The sequence below is a fragment of the Vanellus vanellus genome (genome assembly GCF_965231255.1).
Source record: "Vanellus vanellus genome assembly, chromosome: 9".
Classification (NCBI taxonomy): Eukaryota; Metazoa; Chordata; class Aves; order Charadriiformes; family Charadriidae; genus Vanellus; species Vanellus vanellus.
In genome coordinates this window covers 22,455,179-22,466,394 of record NC_138914.1, presented here as the reverse complement: position 1 = coordinate 22,466,394, position 11,216 = coordinate 22,455,179, and positions in this window count along the sequence as shown.

The following is an 11,216-nucleotide window of genomic DNA, read 5'->3' as shown; positions in this document are numbered from 1 at the left end:
TCAGGCTCTGCCGTTTGATTTTTTTCTTAGTGACTCAGTAGGAAGCAGGGTAGAACTAACATTGTGCCACAAAACAATCTCCAAGCCACAGTTACTCATTTTTTTTCCCCTATGGATCTCTTATAAGTCTACAAAACCAAAATAACTCTAAAATCATAGAATCATAGAATGGTTCAGGTTGGAAGGGACCTTAAAAATCATCTATAGTTCCAACCCCCTGCCCTGGGCAGGGACACCTCCCATTAGACCAGGTTGCTCAAAGCCCTAGTGTGCAATGTCCCAAAATGCAACACTGTATTGTACATAGCGTACAGCCCAGATTTTACATATATACGCACACATACAAAACATGAATCAGTAGTGAGATTTCTATTTAGCAGCCCATGAAATAATATATAGAACAGCCCAGAACTTGAGCAATTAAACTATTCCATTTAATCGTTCTGCATTTAAAAAACTAAAGGGAAATTCCCATGATTGTCATGTTCCTTTTACAAGAAGTTCTGGCTACCAAGAAATAGCACTTGCCACCTTTAACAGTGAATTTAAAAAGTTATGAACAGTGTGCACTTATCTAAAACACTTTTCTCTAAAACACTCCCAAAGGAATTAAACAATAAACCAGATCAAGCAACTGGACTTAATCCTAGGTAATGATTTTAAGTTTTACATGTGGGTATAATTAGCTGTTAATATAAGACAAATGTTTCACTAAGCTTAAATTATAAACACTGTAAGACAACAGGCTGCAATAATCACTCCTCAGTTTCTGCTTCCTACTGTGGGTTGCATTCTTGCACCTTTTCAAAAGCTATTACTGGTACTATATACATTTTCAAAATCTAAATAAAGAAAGGAAAAAATCAAGGAAGGAAATATGCATTATGAAAAATGATCTGGGATATTTCAGTCAACTCTGAAGCGCATGTAAATCCTGCAGACTTCCACAGCTCCACATCAACTGGAAAAAACACAGTGAGCTAGTGTCTATCATATGTCTACTATATGCCCACTAATGATCGATTTATTGCCTAGTTCCTCTTATTAACTTCTTTTACTGGATGCCAGTCACCAGTCCTCAAACCAGAGATTGCAGCAAATGAAACACTTGCCAGCGTGAAGCTACATCCAATGGCAACGTTGGCAACATTGGCCATGAGGTCATGTGAAGATCAACAATAATTTTATTTACAGATTTGTGTAAAGGAAGATTGAGATTATTAGCCATTCACTTCTAATTGTAAACTATGTTAAAAGAAACATTAAAAACATGTAAAGATGCTGCTATAAACAATGCTTTTCTTCAACTTCTCATTTCACATCACTGCATGATTATAACGCTTATTATACGGCCACATCCAACAATTAAAAAAAAAGTTTTCAGCTGGAAGCTGAAGCAGAACCAACTGTAGGTATGCTGGGGCGAGGAGAAAAACAAGGTCATGCTTGTAACCTTCCTCTCTGCCCACTTCAAGATGGGACTCAAAGAGGGAAACTCCACCTATGTACTTTCACATCCTCAGAAGTCCTTCTGGGTACAGATATGTCCCCTTCATAAAACTGTGAACTTAAATTCCATATTTCAATGCAATCATGTCCAATTTTGGGTACCAATAAACGTAATTTCTGGCTGTAGTCAGAAGCTTGAGCAGTTCAGGTAATGCATTTCCTTATGCACGAGGTCGTACAGATCACTGTGTCGGCAAAATGGGGCTCCTGTTCCGAGGCTGGATTGAGATCCCCTTGAAACTTTGACCTCCCCACCTCCACGCCTGTAAGTCTATGGTGCGGACAGCGCCAAGAGCGCACTAACAAATGTGCAGTTCGCCAGCACCACCTATTGATGAAGATACAGAACTGAAAGTGTTTATTTTAGCCAGCACAGGCTGTATTAAGTCAAAGATCATCAGGGCGTTCTAGTACTTTTACAAACGGGTCCTGTGCGAGATTAGAATTTTTTTCTTGTGGTTGTTGTTGTAGTTTACATTTGGGCTGTGCTTTATCATCAGCAGGAGCTTCCAAGTACTGGAAGAGGCTGAGTGTGTTGAGGATGGGTGAAAAAAGAAACCCAAAACAACATTTAAAAAAAAAAAAAAAAACAACAAATAAACCAACACTACATAGAGATACATAGATGTATGTATACATCTTGTTTGGCTCCTAATGAGAGATAAACTCATCCTCACAGCTGGCACTCTGGGAAAGGATCCGTGCTGAATCTGAGAACGGAACAACCAAGCCAACAGGAACATGGATTCACCCCCTCATATCTACAAACATTAAAGCCTCTGTTGAATAAAATGAGCAATTTAGTCCAGCGTAAGAGTCCATGACAAAAACAAACTGGAGGGTTAGTTAGAAAATCATAGAATCATAGACTGGTTTAGGTTGGAAGGGACCTTAAAGATCATCTCATTTCAAGCCCCCTGCCATGGGCAGGGACACCTCCCACTAGATCAGGTTGCTCAAAGCCTCTATTCATCTTCATGAATAAAGCAAAGAACCTTGGATTTTGTGAGTCCTCCAGGAGGAAGGTGCCCAGACCTGTTTCAACACTACTGTAATGATGAATGTAAGGCTGAAACTTCACAAGACACCCCAGCCAGTGTGCGCATGTGTATGTCAAGCATAAGGGTGGGATGGCAGGCAGCCTGGTGCTTTTAATATCAAAAGAGACTGAAAGCTGTAGTTCAAACAATCATACATGGAGACGTGCTTAACTTTATTGTACACCACAACCCTTGGCAAACACCCCATTGCACACACTACAAGTTTTCAGCAGACTCGGACAGTGGTAAGCCCAAAGGCTCAGCAGAGTTTTCAGAGGATGGAGGTGGGGACTGACCAATTTTCATCTGTCCTGCCCTACCACTGCTGATGCCATTGTTCCATTTGGAGACCATGCTGGAGATTTTACTGGCAGTGGTGTCAGTGCCATTTATGGGTATATGGTGAAACAACAAATCAGCATCAGACAATGAAAAAAATGGTTTCATTCCATAGACTTGAAAGTAGGGTTTTTTCCATGCTATGAAAAATAGTTTTCCCCAAGCCAAAGAAGTAATAATAAATTACAACAACAGAAGTAGCCTCTAACCTCCAATCCACACTCTTTATATACAGTAATACTTCAAAAACTATAACTTATGTACAACAGTCTAGAAGAACTAGCAGTACAGCAGTAAAGATACTTGATGCATGCTCTCTAATCCGATTAGCCAATATCCCACAGCACTGGGATTTAAATTTAAAATTGGTCTGACATGGAATGGGACAGAAAGACACTTATGTAAGCTCTGTGGGTTGGTTTGGGAAAAGTGAAATACAAATTGCAGTTGTCAGCCAGCAGAGCAGGTACGACACTCACTATGCAATGTTATGCTTTGTGGGAAGAAGATGCAGAGATCTTTTAAATAAGCCAGTCTTTGCTCCCCCGGTTCCTTCATGCCAACACTGAGTGCGCTAGGAAGGGCACAGCAGCTTCCCACCACATTCCTCAGTGCACAATAGAGCTTCCTTGACTTCAGTTACTAGGGTTGCTCAGCCAAGAGGAGAAAGCCCTCTAAAACAGGGGTTTGGATACCATCTGGTTGTCCTGCATCACCACCACATTAGAGAAGAATGACTTGAGAGAGCCAAGCACACATAGCAGCCAAGGTCATAAGCACAACCAGGGAAACTGGAACAAAGAGAGTGCCACTTAATTAATAAAAGCATTTTTCTCTCTCCTGGTCTGCATAAAAGTGGATTTGAAGAGTTTAGAAATGTCTGTATAAAATGAAAGCGAACAGCAATATTACTATCATCTTTCACAAGTGATATCAAAAGAGAATAAAGAACAGTTCAGAAGCACACACAGTCAGCAGGGAACCCCAGTCCCTTTAAATGACGAACCTCTGTTATGTTCAAAGTTCATTAATCCATCCCCTCCAATCCATTGTGTTCCTCCCTCCCCGGAGCGCAGCAGCTCCAAGAGCTCCACACAAGGCAAGACCACAGCAGCTCCATTCAAGAAATGCTGTTATATAAAACGCCACATTGGCTTCATAAAACTTTGAAGGTATTACTCCTCTAACCTGAGTGGGGCTCCAGTTGAGCCCACTGTGGCCAGGAGCTATTTGCACTTACAATTCTATTTGTGTTGGGCAATCAAGTCAAGACAAAGCCATGCATACACTAAGTTTCATAGCAAAACATCGATCCCATGTCAGCAGTGTCCTGAGGCGTACAAAATGGGACTGAAATATAGAAAGTGTAAAAAGAGGACTGCTGCGTTCATTGGACTTCCATTCTGCGACACCCACAAGGAGAGCTTTGTTTTATTATTCTTCTGTAGGAGAGATACTGCTAGGAAGTAGTAAGTAAAATACTGTGCACATAGGTAATGTGCACCTGCTGATACCACACATGCCGTTCTACCACATATACATAGCAGAAACCTGTATGCAGCAAAGAATGCTGCTAGTAACTTTTCCTACTGGTACTTCCACAAAGTGTTCAGTTTGATTCAATACTTTGTGCAATGCTCACTGACCCAACCAGCAACCATGCCACCTTTAGTTTCTTAGTGGGAGGAGAATTTTCCTTTATGTACAAATGCTAAATTGCATATTGAAACAGATCATCTAATGAACAAAACAAAACAAACCACAACAACCCCCCCAAAAAAACCATGGAAAGGGAACAGCCAACAAAGAGACAATACAGACTAATTCATTTTCTTTTGGTTCACCTCTTTTGAACTTCCTTGTAGTCTCTGCTCTTCAGGAAAAGCCATCACAATTTTCAGAAGTGTTTCATAGTGCTTGTCCCCCTATTTCATGTCTTAAGATGGGTATGTGGAATCTGGCACCACTGTGACAAAATCAGCCCTTAGTTGCATCTGCAGCAGCATCTGGTTCCCCAGCTAAGTGCTCCATAGATCTCTGGCAAACCACAATGAGCAAATGGAAACTGAAGCCAACTTGATCTTTGGCAATATGAAATAATAGCAGCAGCAAGAATGATCAGAGGCAAGACATATGGGCAGGAAAAGCATCACTATTCCAGAAGACAAACTACAGGCAATTTTATTTTCACTACAGAAAGGTGCAAAATCAAAATACCACTCTCCATATTTTCACTTTGATTTTACTTAAAGGAATTACAAAAGGTTTAGGTTTTGTGCAAATACCTACTTTTGGAAAAGCTTGGTAGCAACAGGGCCTTATCTGAAAAACACTGCTAGATTTTAGGTGAATGTAATGGCATGAGCCTTTCTGTAACAGTTTTCTTGTGTTTACCTTGCATAAACTAAATAGCAGCTCTTAATATTTTTTTACTGCCTAATAAAACATCACATGATTTCACCCAAATTCCCATGTTTAGCTAGTGAAGCACATCAGGTGTTCCAAAGATAATAAAGCGAGAAATGAAAGACCTTAACTGAATCTTCGTACTTCTGAAATTCTCCCAAAATAGAGTTGTATGTAGTATCTAAATTAGATTTGTCGTTTGTCCATAACAGCTTGTTCAAGTTAAGAGCTTCCTTTTTCCCTATACAAGTCTATATTTTGATACAATCTTTTTTTGACATAATCTTCCCCCTGATTAAGAAAAAAAAAATTAAAAAATCAGAACTACAGGAGTAAGAGCGTGACAGATCTAAGCATCTGTCTGATTAAATTTGTACAGCCAGCTACATTTCTTTCACTATTGACAACGGCAGCACTTGCAGAAGGAAATCTAAATTACACATCCTCTGAACATCTGATTGTATGAGCCATACGTAGACATTCTATGCATCTCTCTATTCTTTCTTCTTAACTATTTATACGCCATATCTTTAGTTTGCTGAGGTGTTTTGGAAAGCTATGCATGCTTAAATACAAAACGGTAATCCACAAAAGCTACCACATCTGCAGGTGGTGTAAACTGATGTATCATTGTCAGCAGAGAGAAGGTGAGCTGTGTGCTGGAAAAATCTTTAGAACATATATAAAAGCGTAAAAGATGAATTAAAAACCTACATGCTGCACTACAAAGATCTTATTTTATGAACAGTACTCTGTTTTGGTTGGGGAAAAAAGCATGAACACTCAGTTGAATAGAGAAATATGAAATAAGCTTCAGTAACGTGTACTTATGGTGTATATACATCACCTCTGCTTCAAAAAAGTTACCCAAAAGTGCTGCTTGGACTGGAGGTTTTTTAAGTACAGTAACACAACTAAAAATAAATATTGTCACATCACTTATTTTACGTAACAAGTATAGTCATTCCAGTAAGAAGGGGTAGGGCTGGCCAAAAAACATGGCTTTGATCAAACCAGTAAAGAAAGAAGTTTTCAATGTTTTTAAGCAGGTAAATATTGGTCAAGCTTGCATCTTGCACTGGAATCCAACATGTCTGATATTTGCTGAATTTTTTCTTGGTGCCGGGACATGCACAGTAACATGCTCTTACGCAACTTCTCTGATGTCTAATACAAGCTTGTACACTGCAACTTTTCAGGAAATGGATTCACTTTCATCTCTTTCCTCTAATTGCTTTTATGAAGCTTTTAAATAGAAGTCTTTAAGATTTTAGGTTCTTTTCTGTCAAATATGGCTGATCCTGATCAACAGCTTCAGCAGTCACTGGGAGCAAAGCAGCAGGCAAGAGGCTGTCAAACGCCTCGCTTCCTCAAAGAAGCTGGATAACACAGCGAATGCCAACGGTGGGTTTATAATATCTTAAATACCACTAAAATATCAACCTCTCACATCTCAGACTAGAACACATCTGGAAGGCATCAGTCTTTGGGGAAGAGGAAATGGGATGGAAGTGGTAGCAGCTTCATTCCCTTGCCCATTTGTAAACATTTACAGATAGATTTTGCCTATACTGCAGAAACACACTGACACTTCAGGCTCTAAGACATGACATGAAAAGTCATCTATTTGCTTCCGGTTCTAGCTACTCTTAAAGGAACAAATTTTCTCTCTAGCTACCCAGTAGAGTCTGCATGTTAAGGAAAGAAACAAAATAGTTTCCTAAAAATATTCTGTCCTGCCTCTCCTTAAGGTGTGCCAGCATTTCTATAGCACTTATCTGTCTCTCATGGGATGCACAAGTTGCCACAGGAATACAAAGCAGTGATAAGGATGGCATCTGTAACTATAGCTTGAAGACAGTCACACCACCGTCAAGAAGGAAAACCAGCAGCTTTTCAGTTTTCCAGTCTTCACATGCAAGAGTAATTCAGTATTTCAGAAACAAAGACCAAAACCAGAAGCCAAACATCACCAGAACTGCTCACATCTCTGTGGCATACAGAGATCTCTTCTGAGATACCTGTGTAATTTTGAGCCCAAACCACAAGCACTTACTTGTCCAGCTTCAGTTCAGTAATGAGAATTACATTCATCTTCTCTAGTGCACAGAGCTCTCCTGGTGTGAAATTCACTCTCAATGTAAAAGATACGAAGGTCTAACCTGCAGAAAGAACTTGTCTCTTATACAGTATTGCATTCAGGACATATTACGGTCAGATCCTTAAATAAATATTTATCACTTAACCCTCTATAAAAATGTTTCATATTTCTTTTTAAAGAACTCATTAGCAAAAGGTTTACCTTTACAATTCTAAGGGATTCTGTAATTATCCAGAAAAATACACCATAAAATAAGAGAAACAAACAAGAAATGCAAAATGCAAAAATGATGAAAAGTGCTGTCCATATAGCCCGTAGTAAGGTTATTTTTGAAAGACAATGAATTTTGTTCTTCTTGTTAACATAAGAGTAAACATAAACCAAAACATACTTGCACCACAAGTGCAAAATTATCCTGGCGCTCTTGGGAGTCTGCTTGAAGCCCGTTTCAAAAATTGCCGTATTTTCTTGTAAGCCTGTAATGATTTTCCTATCTGGACCACATATCATTTTTATTTAAAATAGACAATTGATGATGCAGGGATTTGCAAGGAGACAGAAAATTTTTCCACTCATCATGGAATTATATCAAAACTGAGTAACTGATAATCAGTGTCTTACAAGGCTTATACTAACATCACTTCCCAATCAATCCCGGTGATTTAACAAGGCTGTGGGTAGTTATATGTTATTTGAGTATATTATTGCTCAGCTCACATTAGCACAATCTGCCCCTACTACTCTATATTTACACATCAAAACATTTCTGGGCCAAACTCTGAATAGATTTCTAGCAATTTACAACAGAACCAAACAGCCCTCACCATGTGGAGTACCCACCTGTTTAGACACTTTCGTGATTCCTACCTTATTGAATACAGTGTTTTCTTTGTTGTTCCTATTGTTGTATTTCTTTGCAATAAAGTATTTTTCACAATTTCTATTATTAGCTTCTAGACTACTGCAACAAAATATAATAATTTCCACCTACTGCAACCACAGACCCACTTCTAGCTTCACCACAGTTAGACGTTCAGTAAGACTCGCTCTAGAGAACCTGTCTAGCTAAGGACAGCATTCCCATACTTATTTGGACTCTTGGATACTGATTGTACTCCTATCCATCTGAAGTTTTATAGAGCAGGGTAATAATCTAAGTAACTGCTGTATAAAAATGGTTTTGCCTGTTGTTCTTCACATTAGCTGGGTATCACCCTTTAGCCCTAATTGGTATTAATAAGCGTCTGTGTTGTGCAAACCCAAAAGTCTTCCCTCAGAGCCCACACTGGTTTTCAGCAGAGAAAATAGAACTGCTAAGGAACACGGAGAGGTTCAAAAAAGGTCGTGACTGGTGACAATCAGCATCCTGGTTGATGCTATGAGCGGTTCCAGTATCCCCTTGCTGACACCCAGGAAACAACCCAACATACCAGGTCCCTCTTGGCCACAGAAGAAAGCCAAAGACAAGTTTAGTGGAGCAGTGGATTTACTGTTCTCCTCCGAACTGCAAAAATCAAATACGGTTCTGACTTACAGGTACTGCCAATTACATGATGATTTGCTCCCCTTAGATACCCCTTTCTACCACCACCACCACCTCCCACCCCCCTCTTTGCCTGGGAGGAGATGAGAGTGGTAAACAGCCTGCCCATCTACCTTTTCCTGACTGGCCCCTAGTTTGCACCATGATTTGGGATACAGTTGCCCCTTGGCCAGAGCAGTTGCACTGAGCTGCTGCAGGCAGGAGTTGGGCAGTGCTGACTTCCTGCTTAAAGGCATTGAACTTCTGCTGGCTCAGGGGCTTGCACAAAGACAAGACCTTGGAGAGACACCAATGCAGGAAGCCAGGACAGAAAAAGGGAGCAGCAAGTAAAACAGAAAGGAGAAGTAATTTGCCGAAGCAGTAGGCTGGGGCAGAATTTAGAGCAGAGTTCCTTTGAGTCCCAGTGCAAGCCCCGAACCTTCAATAATAATACTGTTACACTTCTCTAATAGCCTCTTTTTATTTCCAGCATGTAGAAATGATTAGGTACGAAAGACTCTTTACCCTGTGACGGCAAATTAAGGCACATAAAAGCTCCAGCAAAGTTCACAGCCCCCCTCTACACAAAAAAAAACCCAAACAAACCAACAACAAAACCAAAAACAATACCACAAAAAAACCCAAACAAACAAACAAACACCCCACCTCAGTATAAGTAACTGGAAGTAGTGTTTGCTATTTATTTTTTAGCAATCTGGAATCGGTAAGTCACATGTTATTTCTCTTCACAGAATCACACAGAATAGTCAGGGTTGGAAGGGACCTCTGGAGATCATCCAGTCCAACCCCCCTGCCAGAGCAGGGTCACCTACAACAGGTTGCACAGGACAGCGTCCAGGCGGGTTTTGAACGTCTCCAGAGTGGGAGACTCCACAACCTCTCTGGGCAGCCTGTGCCAGTGCTCCACTACCCTCAAAGTGAAGAAGTTCCTCCTCATGTTAAGATGGAACTTCCTATGTCAAGCTTGTGCCCATTACCCCTCGTCCTATCAATGGGCACCACTGAAAAAAAGACTCCTCCCATCCCTCTGGCATCCTCCCTTTAAGTATTTGAAAGCATTAATAAGATCCCCCCTCATTCTTCTTTTCTCTAGACTAAAGAGACCCAAGTCCCTCAGCCTTTCCTCATATGAAAGATGTTCTAATCCCCTAATCATCTTCGTAGCCCTTTGCTGGACTCTCTCCAGCAGATCCCTGTCTTTCTTGAACTGGGGAGCCCAGAACTGGACACAGTACTCCAGATGTGGCCTCACCAGGGCAGAATAGATGGGGAGGATGACTTCCCTCGACCTGCTGGCCACACTCTTTTTGATGCACCCCAGGATGCCATTGGCCCTCTTGGCCGCCAGGGCACATGGCTGGCTCATGGTCATCCTGTTGTCCACCAGGACTCCCAGGTCCCTTTCCACAGAGCTGCTCTCCAGGAGGTCAGCCCCCAACCTGTACTGATGCATGGGGTTATTCCTCCCCAGATGCAGTACCCTACATTTACTCTTGTTGAATTTCATTAGGTTCCTCCCTGCCCAACTCTCCAGCCAAAGAAGAGAATACCCTGATATGCTACAGCCACATTTGCTGGCAAGCAGCCATCTCTAGGTAGCCTAGAGATGGAAGAGGCGGTCCTGCAGCATTGCTTGAAGGGTGTCATTGTCCGAGTTGGACTGGAGCATAGCAGCACCCCTCTTAGTGAGGCTAGAGAGCTGCTCAAACTGCTAGGGGTTTGCAGACGGCTAGGGTTCTGCAGTCTGCACAGGCTGGTGGACGCAGAAGGGAAGAACTAACTGTATGAAACAGGTTTACCAGCCCCTTAGCTCAGGCCAAATCTGCCATAGGCATTACTAACAGTGACCAGGACCAGACTAGCTGGCCCCAGGACAAGCCTATGAAAAGTGGCACACTGCCCAATTCATCAGGAGCTGCCATGTCCCCAAAGACCTACATATTTCCTTTGGTGAAAAACATGATATAAAAAACACTCAGCTTTCCTTCTGTACATGCTGATCAAGTCTCCTGGGAATTTGGTTTCTTTGAGGTCTGTAAGCATCTCCCATCTGTCACTGTGTACATTTTTTTTTTTTTTTTTTTGAAGTGTCATTGTTTCGGACAAGAATAGTTAGAAACATGTTGCTCCACATGTCAGAATACATCAGAAAGAGCATCATTCCTGTCTGAAATTTCCCATATTTAATTCAGCAACTGACTATTGATCACCAACCTGCAAATGATTCCTGTTTTGTATCAACACTCATATTGTGGCCCTGCTTACAAGAAGCGCAATG